We start from the raw sequence: 19,101 nt of genomic DNA, 5'->3' as shown, positions 1-19,101 counted from the left end.
CAGGGGGCTCTTAGGCCTACCCGGGGACCCATGGACCCCAAGCAGGTGTCTGCACAGGCACCGAGAGGAGCCGAGCAGAGCCAAGTGCCCTCCCAGAGTGTTTGCAAATGGCCTTTCACAGCCATGGAGAGGAGAATCCTGCTTTGAAGTTTAATACATCAGGTGTTTCCATTTCCTCTCCATGGCAACAGTCCTGAGGCCACATGATGAGCCGTCTCAGTCAAACACCATCAGAATGGATTTGGCTTAGCCAGGAACAGACATTTGTCAAAAATGGTAAACAGGGACTGTTGGCACCAGTATAAATGTAAGAGAAACAGTTTCTGTTTAGGTGGTTTAATTTGCTCTGGAGTTCATGTCATATATTAGCTTGAAAATCATTGTATGGCCTGTTTAATACTTAATCCCTAACACTAAAGGTTGATAATGGCAACCTGCAATCTGACAGCAGGAAAATGCTTCTAGGCCAGTGGTTCTTAACCTATTTACCATTGTGGGCCGCACATGCAGCTCTCTATTTATTTATTTATTCTATACATTAGACAGGCCACATCCACACAATATACGTACTACCTGCATGGCCCTGAGGATGTCACATGGTCACAGCTGTGTGCTGTTTGGGCTGCAAGTGGCCCACGGCCTGAGAACCTCTGTTCTAGGCTCATGGGCTTCATGGTTTTACTACAGTTACATATGGAGAAATCTCCCCCCTCATTCCTTGGCTAGGATCTGTGTCCAGTGGATCCTTCAGTAGCTCTCTGATCTCTGGTAGCCATGTTCAGTGGATCCCCTGGCAGCTCTCTGATCCCTGGGAGCCATGTTCAGTGGATCCCCTGGCAGCTCTCTGATCCCTGGGAGCCAGGTTCAGTGGATCCCCTGGCAGCTCTCTGATCCCTGGGAGCCATGTTCAGGGAGCTATTATATAGCCATCAAATGGTAACAACTTTTTGTCACTACCAGCCAGGCTGAATTCAGGGCCTTCTGAGTGGTCTCTTGAGCAAGCTAAGCCCCAGACATTGTTCATTTTATACAGGGAACGTTCAGCCAGCGTGGAACGTTTGATTCCTAACCAGGCCTTTGTCCCGTGAAACCTCCATTCCAGGCTTTGCCGTGAGCCCAGGGCAAGTTAGGACAGCACTGGTCTGTATGAAGCCGAGGCGTGGCTTGTGAGGGAGATATTTCATTGCCTAAGTCAGTGCCTTGATTTGAGGCTCTCTCCTGTGCTCTGGGATGTAACCATAACCCTCCTTCAGAGACAGCCCAAAGGGAAGCCCTGACGCGGGGGCATGCTCGGGGCTGAGTGAGGATGGTTAATAGACCAAAAGCTGTTTGCGCCTGTAGTTGGCCTATGAGAAGTACTGCCTTGCCTTCAACCTAAGTACCGGGGACAAATATCCACTTTGCACACGAAAATACCCCCCACAACCAGCCACTAACTGCCCCCTCCCCCCAGCTGGCAGCCAAACCAAGGAGAACATCCCACCCGAGCGGGTCCGCATGTCAGCACAATGTGGGGCAGCGTGCACTGCCACTGCCTCTGCTGGAGCCCCCGGTGGGTCCATAGACGGAGTGGCTCTGCCCAGCGCTGCTGTTAGCATTCGTTTAAAAGGCTGCCAAGGCCATCTGGGGACTCGAGCACTGCACCTAGTTCTTGAACCCACCCAGCTAGGAGTCAAGTAAAGGAAGCAAAAATCTGTATCTATACATGCTGCCTCTGCTCAGCGCTCTGAGCCCAGAGATAGTTCCCAAGGACAGGGCTTAGTCAAACCCTCTGCTCCACAGACGTGGCCCCAGTATGGGTCTGACCTCCCCCAGCCCGGCTTGAATTCAAGCCACAAAGTCACGGCATGGACAGCCAAGCTGCTCGCTCGCCGAGCCAGTCAAATATGCAGCATGGTTTCCGCTCCAGAATTCACCAGGAAGGAAGTTCGCTCGGAAGGGGATGGGGCTGAGGTAGGGGGGAGAAGGGAGGGAAGCACATTCCTGGCTGGTGAGGAATAGTGTTTATATATTCATTTGTACAGTGAAGTTAGCTCGAGTGCCAAACACCTTGTCCCCATCAAACTCATAAGGCTAGGCAGGGACTACTCCAGGGGGAAACGGGATTCAAACAGTACAAGAAGTAGCATGCAATTGGTCAGTGTTTGCAATTCAGCTGGGCAAATTGTGTTAATCAAAGCAAGGAATCCAGCTCTGGGCTGCTCGCTCAGTGTCAACAGTGCAGTGTCACTGCTACACAACAGTGCTTAGTTCTAAAACAAATCTAGACCATGAACCCTGCTCAGACCCCCGGGAGGCACAGCAATTTTCAAGACAATCCCTCTCAGAATGTGGATTTCAGAGCACTTTGAAAAATCAGCTGCTCCACAGTCAGCTAGTCTGAGCCTTACGTCTACTGGTGCTACTGCCCCACTGGAATAAAAACCAGCCGGGCCAAAGGGTATGGGTGAGCAATCAAGCTATTTGCTCAGTGTAGGCCAAGGAGTGTGTGATCATGGTTCTAGCTCAGGACTGGGAGTCAGCCACCGGGTCTCAGCTGGCTGTGTCTTAATCACTTCCCATTTCTGGGCTTCAGTTTCCCCAAAAGTAAGAAATGCCATCGCAATAGCTCCTTCCCTCTCTGCCAGGGTGTTACACGTTGTCGCCGAGCACAGTTAGCCTGGGGACCTCACTGCCTCACTGAGTTTCAAGTTTCAAAAAGAGATTGGCCACTGAGATGGCTGGCAAGCCAGTCCAGCGTCAGAACAGTAGAACAAGAGCTTTTCAGAGGCCCATTCTGCTCCTCAGTCTGACCTCTGGCAGAGCACTGGCAAGGGACCCTGCTGCTTCAGGGCCTGAGCCACCCTCACATAGAGGGGAGCCTCAGAGGCAGATTATCTCACTGCTGCCAGCTGTAGGGTCCTTGCAGCTTCCATCCAGCGCTAACTAAGCACAGGCAGAGCCGTGCTGCTGGAGCAGCTAAACTGGACTGGCCAGTCCTGGGTGCCTGGGCTGTTATGTGCTTTGCGGTATTTGGGCAATAGGCTCTACAGGCGGGGGCGGTACTATTACAGCTGGTAGCCGTGGGGGGAGGGAATGCCGACCATGAGTGTTAACAGGAGCTTTCACAAAGGGGCTTTTCAATGGCAAAAGGCCTCCCTTCCCAGGCCAAGTGCAAGGCCAGCCGTCTCTCCGCCAGAAAGGAAACAACGTCCCTGGGCAGCCAGTGTCCCTCAGGTGAGCGCCTTCCACCTCATGCCTTCATTTATGCACCACATTCCCTAACACGCCCGGGCTGCCTTTGCCACATAGGCTGGAACAACAAAGAGCAAGGGCTCATTACCGTGCTAATCAATGTTAAACATTAGTACGGCAGCAACAATGGCTTCAAAAAAAGCGCCGCCAATTAGGAAAACAGTATTTTTTTCTGATTAAAAAGCTGTGTTGAATTCTCTTTGATGTCTACCCGCCATTCAAACCTGGCCAGTTTATGACTTCCTGGGTGCTGCTCAAGGCCGGTTCGGCAAGGAGCTGGGCTTTGAATCCACCTTTATTGCTAGAGATAAGCTTGGCGCGCAGATGACATCTCCAGCAGCGTGGCCTTTGTGCAAGGTGGAGCCAAGCCCCCAGGCCCTGGGAGCGAGTGCACAGGTGCTCTTGCTGGGAACCTCTGCCACTGCACAGAGCCCGCAGTGCCACTCTGCGTCTTCCAGCTGACTGCAGCGGGTCTGGCTCAGCCCTTCGTGTCCTGCACTGGGAGATGTGACACTAGCACTAGCTCTGCTCATGCCAGCAGCTCCAAAAGAGCAGTGTGGCCCATGCTGCACAAGTGGTGGCTCAGACTAGCCACCTGAGGCCAAGCCTGCAGGACCCCCGCCCCCAGCCAGGTCTGAGCTTGGGTGGCTAATTTGAGCCACCCTTGAGCTCACGCAGGAAGGTCTGTGCTGCTATTGTAGGTGTACTAGCTCGAGCTGCCTCCTGTGCTGGGAATCACACCGCTCAGCCGCAGTATAGCTGTTCCCTTAGTGATTGAGTTCTCCTCCCCCATAGACAGCGTCTTCCAAAGCCATCAGGAAGGACCACGGCCTGGCGCCAATTTAATCAAGGCACCTGACTCATCACCTGACCGTGCTGGTGGCGTGGTCCCTGGGGTAAGGAATGTTTCCCATGCGCAGTTGGCTAAACGTAGTCTAGGGACTTTTCATCTTCCTCTAAAGCCTGTGGACTGGGCCTGTGCTGGAGGAAGGAGGCCAGAATCGCTGGACCAGTCCTGTGCTCTGGTCGGGCCTGGTTTGTGCACAGCCAACCTGCACTGTAGCTGCCCCCCCCCCCAGCGCTTTGTGGGACTGCAGGGCTGGATAAGGAACAAATGAAGCTACACCTGTGAACACCCAGTCTTGTCCTCCTCCTGGCTGAACCCCGCGAAGGGCCCCAGTGGGCCTGGGCACGGAGTGCAGACCAAGCAGTGCCGAACGCAGGGGCTTTCTCACAAAGTGGGCTGAACTGAACAGCAGCGCTGACGCGATGCCCATGTGGTGCTGAAGTTGGAAGGGACAGAAGAAGCTGGCTGCATCCTGGAGAACAGGAAAGGGACCATGCTGTCCTAGCAAAGGGCCAGCAGGTTTGGCATAATGATTTAATCAGGCTCCTAAACCCGACAGATGCAGAGGGCAAGCCCAAGGCTTGGGCACCATTCAACTCCCACTCAGCTTTCAGTGGGATTTGCTGGTGCCCAGGGGAATTTCACCCTATGCTCCTAACATAGGGAGGCCAGACATGTACCCTACCGCCCCATTTCCATGGATCTGTTTGCATGCCATGCTTCGCTGATGTTTGTATGGGGGATGCAAAGCCAATGTCTGTGATAATCAGACAGCACCAAGTGACCTTGCAATGACAAACCAAGGCAGGGACAGGCACTGCACATAACCCTTCCGGTCCAGTGAATCCTTTTGCTCCACAGCAAGCTGCTAGTCACAAACATCCCACTCACTTCAAGCGTAGTGCTCCAAGGGTCAGTCCTGGGGCCGGTTTTGTTCAATATCTTCATGCATGATCTGGAGGATGGCATGAACTCCACCCTCAGTAAGTTTGCAGATGACACTAAACAGGGAGGAGTGGTAGATACACTGGAGGGTAGGGATAGGATACAGAGGGACCTAGATAAATTAGAGGATTGGGCCAAAAGAAACCTGATACGGTTCAACAAGGACAAGTGCAAAGTCCTACACTTAGGACAGAAGAATCCCATGCACTGCTACAGACTAGGGACCGAGTGGCTAGGCAGCAGTTCTGCAGAAAAGCACCTGGGGTTACAGTGGACGAGAAGCTGGATATGAGTCGACAGTGTGCCCTTGTTGCCAAGAAGGCTAACGGCATTTTTGGCTGTATAAGGAGGGGCATTGCCAGCAGATCGAGGGACGTGATCATTCCCTTCTATTCGACATTGGTGAGGCCTCATCAGGAGAACTGTGTCCAGTTTTGGGCCCCACACTGCAAGAAGGATGTGTAAAAATTGGAGAGAGTCCAGCAGAGGGCAACAAAAATGATTAGGGGGCTGGAGCACATGACTGATGAGGAGAGGCCGAGGGAACTGGGATTGTTTAGTGTGCAGACAAGAAGAATGATGGGGATAGCTCAGTGTTTTGAGCATTGGCCTGCTAAACCCAGGGTTGTGAGTTTAATCCTTGAGGGGGTGAAATCAGTACTTGGTCCTGCTAGTGAAGGCAGGGGGCTGGACTCAATGATCTTTCAAGGTCCCTTCCAGTCCTAGGAGATTAGTATATCTCCTATTATTATTAAACTACCTGGGGGTTCCAAAGAGGATGGATTGAGACTGTTGTCAGTGGTACCTGATGACAGAACAAGGAGTAATGGTCTCAAGCTGTAGTGGGGGAGGTTTAGGTTGGATATTAAGAAAAACTTTTTCACTAGGAGGGTGGTGAAGCACTGGAATGGGTTCCCTAGGGAGGTAGTGGAATCTCCTTCGTTAGAGGTTTTGAAGGTCAGGCTTGACAAAGCCCTGGCTGGGATGATTTAGTTGGGAATTGGTCCTGCTTTGAGCAGCGGGTTGAACTAGAACCTCCTGAGATCTCTTCCAACCCTCAGTGGTTTGAGCATTGGCTTCCTAAACCCAGGGTTGTGAGCTCAATCCTTGAGGGGGCTACTTAGGGATCTGGGGCAAAATCAGTACTTGGTCCTGCTAGTGAAGGCAGGGGGCTGGACTCAATGACCTTTCAGGGTCCCTTCCAGTTCTGTGAGATAGGTAGAGCTCCATATACATAACCCTGATATTCTACGATTCACTTCTAAAAACGAACACTTGTCCATACAAAGTAATTCTACCTCCCACTCCAGGTTTTTACACTAACTTCTAGAGCCACCATCTGCAGATCACAGCCTAGGCTGCTTCCACTTCAGCCATCAGTATAACTGGTGAGGTGGAAAAAAACACGCTGCCATTCTCTTTGTGGGCCAGTCCATACAGGGAGCCAATGCACAGGTCTACCAGGGGGTTACACAAGGATGTGTGATCTAGCAGAATTCTGGCTTCTAGCCCTCTGGGAGCTGTAAGGTCTAGTGGTTACAGACACTATAGCTCCATGTAACAATGATCTGCAACCAGGCCATTTGGCTGTAAACAGGGGAGCTGTTACTACTTAAGCTGACAGCATTAGCAGAGCCACAAACGTTTATAGGTGACTGGGTGGGGGAGGGGGACAGAGCCAGCGTTTTCATGTGGGTTACACAAGCACATGCTGAATGACTGTACGGCAGTGGCTCTCACACGTTTGTACTGGTGACCCCTTTCACACAGCAAGCCTCTGAGTGCAACCCTCCTTATAAATTAAAAACACTTTTTGATATATTTAACACCATTATAAATGCTGGAGGCAAGCAGGGTTTGGGGTGGAGGCTGACAGCTCACGACCCCCCGCCATGTAATAACCTCGTGACCCCCTGAGGGGTCCCGACCCCCAGTTTGAGAACTCCTGCTGTAAGGTAAAGTGGCTGGAAGACGGGGCTCTTATATTAGAGATTTGGATTCTCATTTCAGTGCTGCCTGATGTGACCTTGTGCAAATGCTCAGGCACTTTAGCTGTGAAAAGGATGCTGGACAGGAAACGTGGCACATGCTGAGTGGCAGGAAGAGCGCAGCGATAGTCACACTAATCAGGGAACGCGCAGGGACCAGACGAGCGGGGCTACAGGCTGGGCGGTTAATGCCCCTTCCCCAGGCCATCGTCTTGCATTCACTCAGCTCTTCCTTCCCCCCACGTCATGCCGTGACTCGGGCCCCTGCAGCCAGGGCTGCCCGCACCTCGCCAGCCAGAGCAGCACGGGCGTCAGCAATGCTTAGCTCGGATTTCTATGGCAAGCTTTTGTTTTAGCCTGTGTGCGGCGGGGAAGAGTGCAGCGGGCCTGACCCACTCACCCAAGCACATTATGCCCTGGCTGCTGGGGTAAGTACTGGGGGGGGGGGCTTGCTGCCTGTGCCCTCTCTGCCTCTCTGGGGGTGGCGAGAGGACCACTGCTGTGGCTCCTGAGGGGAGGGGGCTCTGGTGCCATGACTGGGGAGAAAAGGGCAGGCCCCAGGCCGCTTCAAGAGGGGGATGGCACCATGGGTTGGGGGTGGGGTCCTGTGTCACGGGGTGCCTTAATTCGTCCCCAGGCCTGACCAGCCCCAACAGGAGCTGTAAAAACTGCCTCTAAAAGGCTGTGGGAGAGATTCTGACCCAGTTATGCTGGTGTAAATCTGGAGCCACTGCAGTCAAGTTAAAAGATTTCTCTGACGTCCCTGCAAGGCGTCTGAGACCCAGCCACTCTGGCTCTCTGTCCCAAGGAAGACAAAGAGAATTTTCTTCCAGAATCACCGAGCTGGCTTGCCAAGAAAGCCTTGTAGCACTGCCACCACGGCATTCCCACTGCGAAGTTGACTTCCCTCCCTTCTTGCCCTAACACAGCCAAAGGTTTGGCTGCAGGAAACAGGGTCCCCGTCTCTTACAGCTGTCCATGCCTGCACTGGGCCCTGGGCCAGACGCTGGGGTCTGTGCCTGGCAGCTCCTAGCCACGGCTTTGTTTAGTTGTCACAGACGAGGAGCTTGGCAGAGTGTGAGAAGTAGCTAAGGGCTGGTCTGCAAATGGAGAGGCACCGAAATGACGTCAAGTCCCAGCCATGGTCAGCTCAGTGCGAGGTTGGGGGTGGACACGCATATTTGGGGGTAAAAGTGGCCTGTTGCAATTTACTTTACAGATTAATTCTGTAAATTCCAGGCTAGGTGTGTCCACATCTGAGCTGATCGGCAGGGCTGCTGGTGGGTGCTGAGCACCCACTATATTTTTTCTGTGAGTCTCCAGCCCTGGAGCACCCATAGAGTCAGCGCCTATGGCTGAGAACATCTGAGAACATCTGTCCTCGCCCTCTGCTATTCAACAGCTGAGCACTGCGCTGTCTGGTGTTGCTCATCTCACGTGAGGCTGGGTGATGTAGAGCTCAACACAGCTACAAGCATTGTTACCGGGCCTGCCGATACTTAGTCACAGAGCACCCACCCATATTCGCTGGGAGGGGGCTTCCAGCTACGATCCGTGAGAACAGTGACCTGCCTTTGGACGCAGACCTCTTCAACCACCCGCCAGGTCGCCTGACTTCCAGAGGTCCTTTGTGGTCACTTAGAAGACCACGGTGAAATCAGCGGCGATCGGCATTAATCACTCTCTGGTCACTGACCCTATTGTCAGCCCACCAGGTTTTGACCTGCCAAGGCACCTGCCGTCATCCCTGAACCAGCTTCAAACAGGACAGGGCAATTGTGTGGCCTATCGCTGCAAATGGGGTTTCTCTAATGCCCCGTGCTGCAGCTGCAGTCAGCTTCAGAGTGCGTTGCTTAGCCTTGACGAGTGCCTGCTGACTTATTCCTACAGCGGGCTACTGGCTCTCCGCCTGGCCGATGAGGCTATCAAATGGCTGAGCACTTTGTGCATATGCTGAAGCCCATCCCATGACCCGACCTCAGAGAAGGAGGAGGAGGGAATAGCCTCACCCTCACTCTGGGGGTTTATGAGAAGGAGAACGATGACACGTCTGGCTCGTCTGCTCTGAAAGCACCATTGGTTTGATGTGGGAGGCACAGAAGGGACGTCAACCACAAGCCTCTTGCCCCGTATGCAGCTCCCCAAAGGGTAACAACAGGCTGAGGGGGTAAAATCACTGGCAGCTTTTTAGCCCAAAGGCTGCTCAGAGTGGCTAGTCCCCCCCAAGCTGTAGGCTGCCCCAGAGTAGCCAAACCAACAGCATCACTGAGCCTTTGGGCCAGCTTGGCTCACCTCCCTCTGTAGCCCTGCCCCGCTGCAGGCTGGCCATGAATCCAGTGCTGGGCCAGAGCCTTGTGCCCCACAGGCCAGTAGGAGGCATCTGGGCGCTGGCCCCACACTGGGAAGGGGCCCATTATGGACCCATCTAACCCCTCCTCACAGCTGGGTCTGGCCCCTCCCCCATGGCAGTCCAGCGCCCAGGCCTTGCTGTGTGAGCACTCGCAGCCAGCAGTTCCCGCTGACCTGTCGGGCCACCCAGCAGCTGGGCTCTGCCATGTGGGCTGGGCAGGGCTGCTGGCTAGCCAGGCAGGCTCGTGGGGGGTTGCGTCCCAAGGGTCTGCCCCGCTCCCCAGCATGGCTCCAAGCAATCTCTGCTGCCTGCCACCTGTGGGGCCCCACCCACCTCCCTGGGGCTGAGCCACCTGGGACTGGGGCAGAGGTCTGGCCTGTCTCGGACAGTAGGAGGGGCTCGGGCAGGCCCCACAAGGCAAGTGGGTCCTGAGGGAGCCCAGCCTGGCCAGGCCCCAGCCTGCTCTGGCCTGTCTGATCGCACTGTTCCCGAGGGGCTGACACGATCCCCTCCCCACTGCCCCCAGCCAGCCCATCGCTCTGGGGACCGACCCTCCCCCCTGCCCCATGCCCCATGGGCGCCCACAGATCTGTTTGGTGCCAGGCCCACAAAAGGTTAATGGGCCCTGGCTGTATTGGCCTGTGAGATGAGAGGCTGCAGGGCTGGGACTGACTCTTGCTCATAGTAACTAGATTTGCTGAGGGCTTGACTCCATGGTCCTGTCCCTCAGGGCTGCAATTACCCACACAGCGTACGTAGCGAGGAGCCACCCGAACGGCAAGGGCACGTGTTCAGCCCTTCTGTGTCCAGATGGGGGCATGAGCACAACTCCCCTCCACCCTCCTCTTTGAGGGGATCCCATCAGCAACTGACCCCGGGTCACGGCCTGAGAGCGGAGACAGCATTTTCGGAGCAGCAGTAAAGCCCAGGGACACCCGTTAACTACCAGCTCTGCTTCAAGGACACAGCAGAGAGGACAAATGTATCCATCCAGCAGGCAGAGCAGGGCAGGGTCCTGTCTGATCAGCTGGCAGTTGGGGGCTTTCCAGTGTTTACCCCATTAGTTCATGCAATGGGACAAATTCAACCCACAATTTTCAATTCTATTCAACAAACTGTAGAAGGCTCAGGCTGGCATCCATGGAATCTACCAAGGAGGAAAGCGAAGCCCGTACCTTTTGCCCAGGCAACTGATTTATCACAGCTGATTGCTGCCATGCCTCACTTTCCACTGGCCAGAGCTATCCCAAGGCACTTGGGGAGTTCGTCGAAGGAAACCCAGGAGAATGTCAGACCGTTCTGTGGCAGTCATTCTAAGCACGGTCACCCTAAGACCTGGGAGACTCCGGTCCCCTATCCTGCCACAGACTGTATGTGTGTCCAGGGGCACGTCACTTAGCTGCTCTGTGCCCAAGAATGAGATAATACGATTTCGTTAGCTCACAGGGTGCTGAGTGGATAAATACATTAAAGCTTGTGAAGTGCTGTGAGCACGACTGATGAATACGCTCGGTAAGAGATTGGGATGATTATTATTTCTACAGTGCCTTTCAGTCCACAGGAATCCAAGCCTTTTACAAACACAGCATGCTGAAATGTGTATTATTGGCAGGGATTATGGCACCCACCATTTAAAATGCAGCCATCTCTGGGGTGGAACACAGCAGCTGTTTAACAGCATAGGGCAACACTACACAATAGGTCAGTGCTGGAAGCTAAGACAAATCTTGTAATCACTTGATACTGCTGGGAGACAGGAATGGAATTACAGACGTGGGAATTCAGCCATGACACTCAGGCACATCGCTACCTTTATTAAAAAATGCCACACGATGTTCATTATCACACCTGGCCAGGGCCTGGCTTTTACATCTTATCTCAAAGATGGCACCTCCAGCATCACAATTACCTTCAGCCTTGGTGCAGCACGGGGTCAGAGGACAGAATGTTTTCTCCCGTACCATGAACACTGCTCTGTGCAGCACACTGGGGCTGTTTCTTGGAGGTCCCATGCAAGGTCTGACCAGTGTGATCTGGGTTAGCCTGTGAGCTCTAGGACTGGCACAGGGCCCTTCAGAGTTCAGGTTGTCTTAGCCAGTGTTTCCCAAAGGGTTGAAAGCTGAGCCCTGCTTCAGAAAAATCATGCTCCCCTTCAATCCTGCCATGTGTGGGTAAAGGCCTGCACATCACCCCGCCCTGTGGGAAACGCTGGAGGCGTGTGTTTTATAGTCATGTAATCCACTAGTCTTAATACTAACACATTGCTAGTAACTGAATAACAAGAGTTAACATCTAGCCAGAGCGTCTTAACTGTGGTCACTGCCAGTAAGGAAAACCCAACAGCACTGTCAGCTCCCGCACCCTGGAGAGTCTCGTCATTTTCTTAAAGCCACAGTAACTCCACATTAATTTTATTTACATTTAGCTATATATCTATAGCTCAGAATTAGCTTAACAGCACTCTGTAAGTCTTGCCACAAGTTTTCTTTGACCCAATGACCATCGAGCTTCTATATTTGCTGTATTACTGAAGTTGTTCTTGTTACTTGGAGGAATGATGCATATTCTTGCAGCTCTTGGGGAGCTACTGTATCATTCCATCTTTCAGCTGACTCTAGCCTTGCAGGTGACACTTGACAATGTCTCTGATTTTGTCTAGACACTTCTCCATTAGTAGACATGACATCAGAAGCTAGTGGTGCTATCGTTTTCCCCATAGTGGCTTTCTGAGCCCAGTTTCTACTATTTCAGAACATATTCTATCATTTGGTTTCAAATAAGGCAGTTCATGTGATTCCCAATCATAATAATTCTTTTGATACAAACTTGACTAATATTTAGTCCTTTCCCTATAGCCTTCTTGACAAACCCTAGGTGATCTGTTACTAAGCTTTCTGTTAAGTAACAACTGTGCAGGTGATAAACCTGCTTGTAATGGTGATGATCTATAATTTAATAATGCCAGATAGAAATCGTATTTGTCTCTTCAGCTTTTGTTAGTAATCTTACTAGTTTAACACTATTTTCAGCGAGCCCATTAGCTTGTGGGTAACCTGGACTTGATGTACTATGTCCGGAATCCTGTGACATGGCAAAACTTTTATAGACTCAAAGACATTAATGTCAGAAGGTCATGATCATCTGTGTGACCTCCTGGTCAGCGCAGGCCACAGCACCTCACCCACCCACTCCTGTAATAGACTCATAACCTCTGGCTTTTAAATCCTGCCACCACTGCCCCACCAGTGACCGTGGACTCTGACGATGGGACAGTGTCGACGGCCAGTTCCTCGACGATGTTCGTGGACGGGGAAGATGAGGAAGGGTTTGTGGAGGACGAGGCAGGTGACAGCGCTTACAACGCTGGTTTCCCCGACAGCCAGGATCTCTTCAGCACCCTCACGGAGATCCCCCACCAACCCTCCCCGGCTGTTAACCCGGACCCTGAATCAGGGGAAGGAGCAGTCGGTAAGTGCTTTAAACATGTAAACTTTTATTATTAATGGAACAGGAATCTGAACTATGTGTAAAGGAGGTCTCTATATTATATGGGGATAGAACAGAAATCCTCCTGGGAGATCTCCACGAAGCTCTCCTGGAGGTAATCGAAAAGCCTCCGCAGGAGGTTCCTGGGGAGAGATGCTTTATTGGATGCTCCGTGGTAGCACACCTTTCTGCACCAGGCTTTCATGAGGTACTCAGGGAGCATTGCCTCCACGAGCACGGCTGCATAGGCCCCTGGTTTGTGCTGGCTTTCACGCAGCATGCGCTCTCTATCTCCTTCAGTGACCCTCCTCAGGGCGATCTCGCTCGGCGACTCCTGCATCTAATTAGGAAAATTACCGTAATGTTACGCCTGGTCCAAAGTATTTTTAAAAAATCTCCGGACAGATGGCGTAGCAGAGAGTCGGCACGCTGCTGCGTGACAAGCGTAACGGAAAGCCAAAGAATCAAATGGACGCTCATGGAGGGAGGGAGGGGGGGAATGAGGACGCAAGCTATCCCACAGTTCCCGCTGTGTCCGAAAATCATTTGCATTCTTGGCTGAGCTCCAAATGCTTCTAGGGTCAAACACAGTGTCTGTGGTGGTTCAGGGCATAGCTCGTCAATGTACAGCCACCCCCCACCCCCAGAAGGAAAAGGGAAAGAAATCATCTCTTGACTCTTGTAAATGTCACCCTACGTGTACTGAATGCTGCTGGTAGATGCGATGCTGCGGCACGCTACGGTAGCATCCTCGCCCCCCCTCGTCCTCCACAAACCCTTCCTCTGTCCGCGGCATCTAGTACACATACGGTGACAGTGACAAGAGGCAAAATAGGCTCCATGGTTGCCACGCTATGGCGTATGCCAGGGCAATCCAGGGAAAACGGGCTTGAAATGATTGTCTGGCGTTGCTTTCCCGGAGGAAGGAATGACTGACTACATTTACCCAGAACCACCCGCGACAATGAAATTTGCACCATCAGGCACTGGGATCTCAACCCAGAAGTGCAAGGGTCGGGGGACACTGCGATGGGGTGGAACAGGGGCAGAGTTTATGCTTTCAGGATTGCCTGCTGCAGGAGTGCGGACGAGATAGGTGCGGTGCATGGTGTTGTTCACAGACACAGACTAGACTATGTTCATTGTTCGGAAAAATGTATCTTTGCAAGGAATTCACTCCCTTTTTCCCATCACACAGCTTCGACTGTCTCCAGACCTGCCACAGCATCCCCCTCACAGAGGCTGGCAAAGATTAGGCGGCGAAAGAAAAAGACACGGGACGAGATCGCTGAAGTTATGGGGTGCTCCCGAGCCGAGGCGGACCAGCAGAGCCAGTGGAGGGAGACCCTCTCTCTGTACCAGCGCTCACACAGCGAACGGGAGGAGAGGTGGCGTGAGGAAGACAAGCAGGCGACTCAAACGCTGCTTGGACTAATAAGGGAGCAAACGGACACGCTCCGGCGCCTTGTGGATATTCTGCAGGACCGCAGCCAGGAGGACAGAGCCCCCCCACAGTGTATCTGCAACCGCCCTCCCCCGCCACAAAGTCCCATACCCCCCTCACCCAAAATAACCAGAAGGAGGGGCGCCAGGGGCTGTGAAAACTGTCACTGCACCCCAGCAGAGTGCTCAAGTACCCAAAAGCTCTCATACCCTAATTTTTGAGAATTCCTTCCCTTCCTGACTCACCCAGGCCCCAATCCCAGTTTCATCCCCTAACTGTCTGGTTAATTATTAAAAATACTTTGCTGTTAATTACTGTTTCCGTCATGGTTTTTTACACAACGCTGCGTTTGAAGGGGTGGGGAAGGGGGTAGGGTATTGCATAGGACAGTCACCTTTAGCAGGGTACAGACATGGGGGCAGGATCAGCAGCAGGTCACACACACACAGTGCAGTCAGTAGGCACCCTGGTCGGTATGGGAGGTGGTTTGCAGGTTCTGTGTGGGTGGGGGGGGGTACATGACTTTGTAGCGGGGGAGGGTGGTTACAGATCTCATACAATGGTCCCTGTCCTGGACCACAGAGCCACGCAGCAGAGGAATCTGTATCCGTCCTCCCCTGCCACAAGGCCACATAGCCCCCGCACACAGAGTCCCAAAAAGGAGGGATGGCAGACTCCGTTGAAACAACCAGTCCGGCACTGCAGACCGCTCTGGGAGCAGGAACCTGTCATTCCTCGAGTTTAGAGGTGGTCTTTACATCACCGCACACCCTACCCAGCACAGTCTGCGTCCCAGTTTCAACCCTTTAATGCAAAGTCATCAATAAAGAAACCTTTGTAAAGTTACAGTGGAACATGTATTTTATTTTTAAACGTGTGTTGGAAGTGGGGGAAGTGGGGTGGACGGGGTATGTAACTGCAGATGCTAGTCAACAGTAACTTGGTAAAGAAACAGGGGCAGGTTCAGCTTCTCTGTAAAGAAACTGAACAGTCACAGGTCACGCTGCTCGCTGCTCGCTGGTACTTGAAGAGTTCCTTGTCACTGTGCAAGGCGCCTGCATAGGGCTTCACGAGCCAGGGCATTAGCGGGTAGGCTGGGTCCCCGACGATCACTGTAGGCATCTGCACATCCCCAAGACTTATTTTGTGGTCCGGGAAGAAACTACCTTCCTGCAGGCGTCTAAACAGAGCAGAGTTCCTGAAAACACACGCGTCATGAACTTTGCCTGGCCACCCGACGTTGCTGTTGGTAAAACGTCCCCCATGGTCCACCAGTGCTCGCAGCACCATTGAAAAGTAGCCCTATTTCTCAGCAGCTGACTGTGGAAGAGGTGGACGATAAGGTGCGAGGAGTTGACAACGGCCATAACTGCAGCGGGCTCCGTGCTCGCAGTGCTGTGGCACCCGCACTGTCACTGAGCAGAAAAGTGCACAAACAGATTGCCCGCAGGCGCTTTCAGGGAGGGAGGGAGGGAGGGCGTGATTGACGGTTCAATGATGACAGTTACCCAAAACCACCCTCGACACATTTTTTCCCCCAGCAGGCATTGGGGGCTCTACCCAGAATTCCACTGGGCAGCGGGGAGTGCGGGAACTGTGGGATAGCTTCCCACAGTGCACCGCTTCCAAAGTCGACGCTGGCCCCGTTACTGTGGACTCACACAGTCGAATTAGTGTATTTAGTGTGGATACACAAATTCGACTTCATAAGGTTGATTCCACAAATTCGACTTAAGTTGATTCGAAATAGTCTTGTAGTGTAGACATACCCTTAGATCGATCGTTTCCCCCCCTCCCCCAGTGTAGACCAGGCCTCAGTCTATAAGGTGCCACAGGACTCTTTGTCGCTTGTTAAAAATGAGGTTAATGTTAAGGAAGGAGTGTCTGTACATCTGGGTATAGTGCTTAGTTCTTCGGGCCCTCTACTGTTTTAAGCATTCCCAGTCCAACAGGTCATTTTCAGTTTCTTATAACTCTCTCCAAGGTTTGAAGTTGGCAGTATGTTCATTCTTAGCACGCTGACACTTGTTCTCAGTACGCTCAACTTCAACACAACTGATTGAAGGGCTAGTCTACAGGACCGCGCTCCATCGCCACAGCTGGAGCTGCAGCTGGGTTGCTGTCATGCATCTGGTGAAGGCACGCTATGCCGACAGGAGGGCGGTCTCCCATCAGCATAATTACTGCACCTCAACGAGAGCATCTTCCACCAACATAGCACAGTGTGGACACCACTCTAAGAGCATGTCTACACTTACTTCCAGAGCGATCGATCCAGCAGGGGTCGATTTATTGCGTCTCATGAAGACACGATAAATCGACTGCCAAGTACTCTCCTGTTGACTCTGGTACTCCACCGGAGTGAGAGGTGCAGGCGGAGTCGACGGGAGAGTGTCAGCAGTCAACTTACCACAGTGAAGACACCGCAGTGAGTAGATCTAAGTATGTCGGCTTCAGCTACGTTATTCACGTAGCTGAAGTTGCGTAACTTAGATCGAACCCCCCCAGTGTAGACCAGGCCTAAGTCAATGTAACGTACATCGCTCGGGGGGGGGGAGTGACTTTTTTACCCCCCTCAGCAAAATAACATACATTGACTTAAGCAGTAGCGTAGACAAGCCCTTGCTACCAGCATGCTTTTTAGCAGTCCCCTTGCTCGCAACATGCCTGCTTTCAAAATGCTCATTGTTAGCATGCGTGTGCTCAGCAGCACAGGTCTCAGGACTTGTGCGTGCAGCACGCTCACTCACCAAACACTGGCGCTCAGCACGGTCACATGTTGCATGCGTGAGCTCCGCATGCTCAGTCACAGCACGCTCACTCTCGCCATGCTAATGCTCAGCATGCTCACGCACCAGCCGCTTGCGTTTAGTCAGGGAGCCGTTGCTCTCTGAAAATGGCTCCAGTTGGCTGAGCTGTTGTCAAGTACAGAAACTGAAAAAGAAAACAAAGGCCATTTTTCTGCTAACATAAAAAATGCCGTGAGCATTTTTGACCAGCTCTTGTGCCCCAGTGAGGGCGGATGGACGCTGTGAGAGGGACGAAGGCCCAGCCTGTGGCTAGTCCTAGGGACTTATCGGTTACTCTGGTGCATAACATGAGGCATGGCTGAGCTGCTGTGTTGGCTGCGGGAGCCATCGTCCCCAGGTCGCCTACAGACCTGTTGGCAGGCTGCGTTCGCTGAGCCTAAACAAATGTACTTCACACAGGCAACACCCACCTTTGCTTTGTCGCTTCCGAATGATTCCCTTGACACCCTTATCGCGTAGTCAGTGTGTCTGGAATACACTAGAGCGTGCGCTGCCGCGGTGCTAATGACACTGGCATTTGCAATAGGAACAGAAAAGTTGTGGTTTATTTTAGCTGCACTGATGAGGAGCAGAATGGCCAGGGGCAGAGCTATTGCTCTACCCCTCAGCCGGCCGGGACCTGAGCATGTTACACTTGCCTAGAAGTCGAATGCACAAGAATCTCAGGGCTGGGGTGCTGGGTTTGAGCTGCCTGCCTTGTGCTGGCTCCGGTCTCCTACTGCTGTACTCAGCTACATGCAATCTGGACCCACTTAAACCTGGGACGAGCCCCCTAAACCATCCTATCTTCCTGTAGTTGAGCTAATCTCCGTTCCCAGCATGGCAGCCCCGGGGTGTGAGCCTAGGTTTGAACTACACAGACTCTCTGGAGGCCCAGGACTCAGTCTGAGCTGGGTCAACAAATCTCTTCACCCTTGCAAAGTGCTGGACAGCAGGGGGTCCCAACCTCTTTCTTTCTGAGGCCCCCTCAACATGCTATGAAAAACTCCATGGCCCACCTGTGCCACAACAACTGGTTTCTGCCTATAAAAGCCAGGGGCAGAGTTAGGGGGCAGCAAACAGGGCAGTTGCCCAGGCCTCACGCCACAGGGGGCCCCCATGAAGCTACATTGTTCAGGCTTCGGCTTCAACCCTGGGTGACAGGGCTCAGGGCCCCCCCCATGCAATGGGGTTTTGGCTTTCTGCCCTGGACCCGTGAGTCTAACGCTAGCCCTGCTTGGCGGCCCCCTGAAGCCTGCTGGCAGCCCCCCAGGAGTCCCCGGACCCCTGGTTGAGAACCACTGCTATAGAGAACCCGAGTACCATGCAGTCAGTTACATGGGGGGGTGTCTTTCAGATGAGCCTTTACAGCTCTGTTCGAGATAGACCCTGAAGCCCCCAGGGCATTTCTGAGAAAGCAGCGATGTTTCCCCCATAACTGTTGTGTGTCTTGTCTGCGGGGCTGCCACCCCCACCCTTGCAAAGTGGGGGCTGCTAGTTTGGGACACTTCCCGCTGGGACTCACTATGGAACTCAAAGAGAAACTGGCTGTTTCCTCCACCACCCAATGGGCAATCAAGCCCCAAACGCAGTATCATCACCCCTGCAATTGTCACTGCTGCGCCGGGGAGCTAAGAGACTGGGACAGCCTTGTCAGCACGATGGGGGGGGGGGGGGGTCTGCAAGCTACCGAGGCCCTGGACAAGCCAAGCTGTTTGCTGTGTTCCTAGGCAGTGTGGCCATCACCAGTCTTAGACCAGAGGAGCACGGGCTCCTTGCAAAGGGCAGTTTTAGTAATCACCAGTGGGGACTCGAACAGGGACGAATGACTAAATAAAGCCAGGGCCAGCTCCAGGCACCGGCGGACGTGCCTGGGGCGGCACCTGCTAAGGGGCAGCTTCCGTCCAGTCTTGGGGGCGGCACAATCCAGGCAGCTCTTCGGCAGGTCGGGCAGGCTGAGCGGCTTTTCTTTTCTTTTTTTTTTTGCTTGCTTGGGCCGGCCCTGACTAAAGCAGCTC

Source organism: Mauremys mutica, chromosome 18, assembly GCF_020497125.1.
Source record: "Mauremys mutica isolate MM-2020 ecotype Southern chromosome 18, ASM2049712v1, whole genome shotgun sequence".
Lineage (NCBI taxonomy): Eukaryota > Metazoa > Chordata > Testudines > Geoemydidae > Mauremys > Mauremys mutica.
This window is presented reverse-complemented; position numbering follows the sequence as displayed.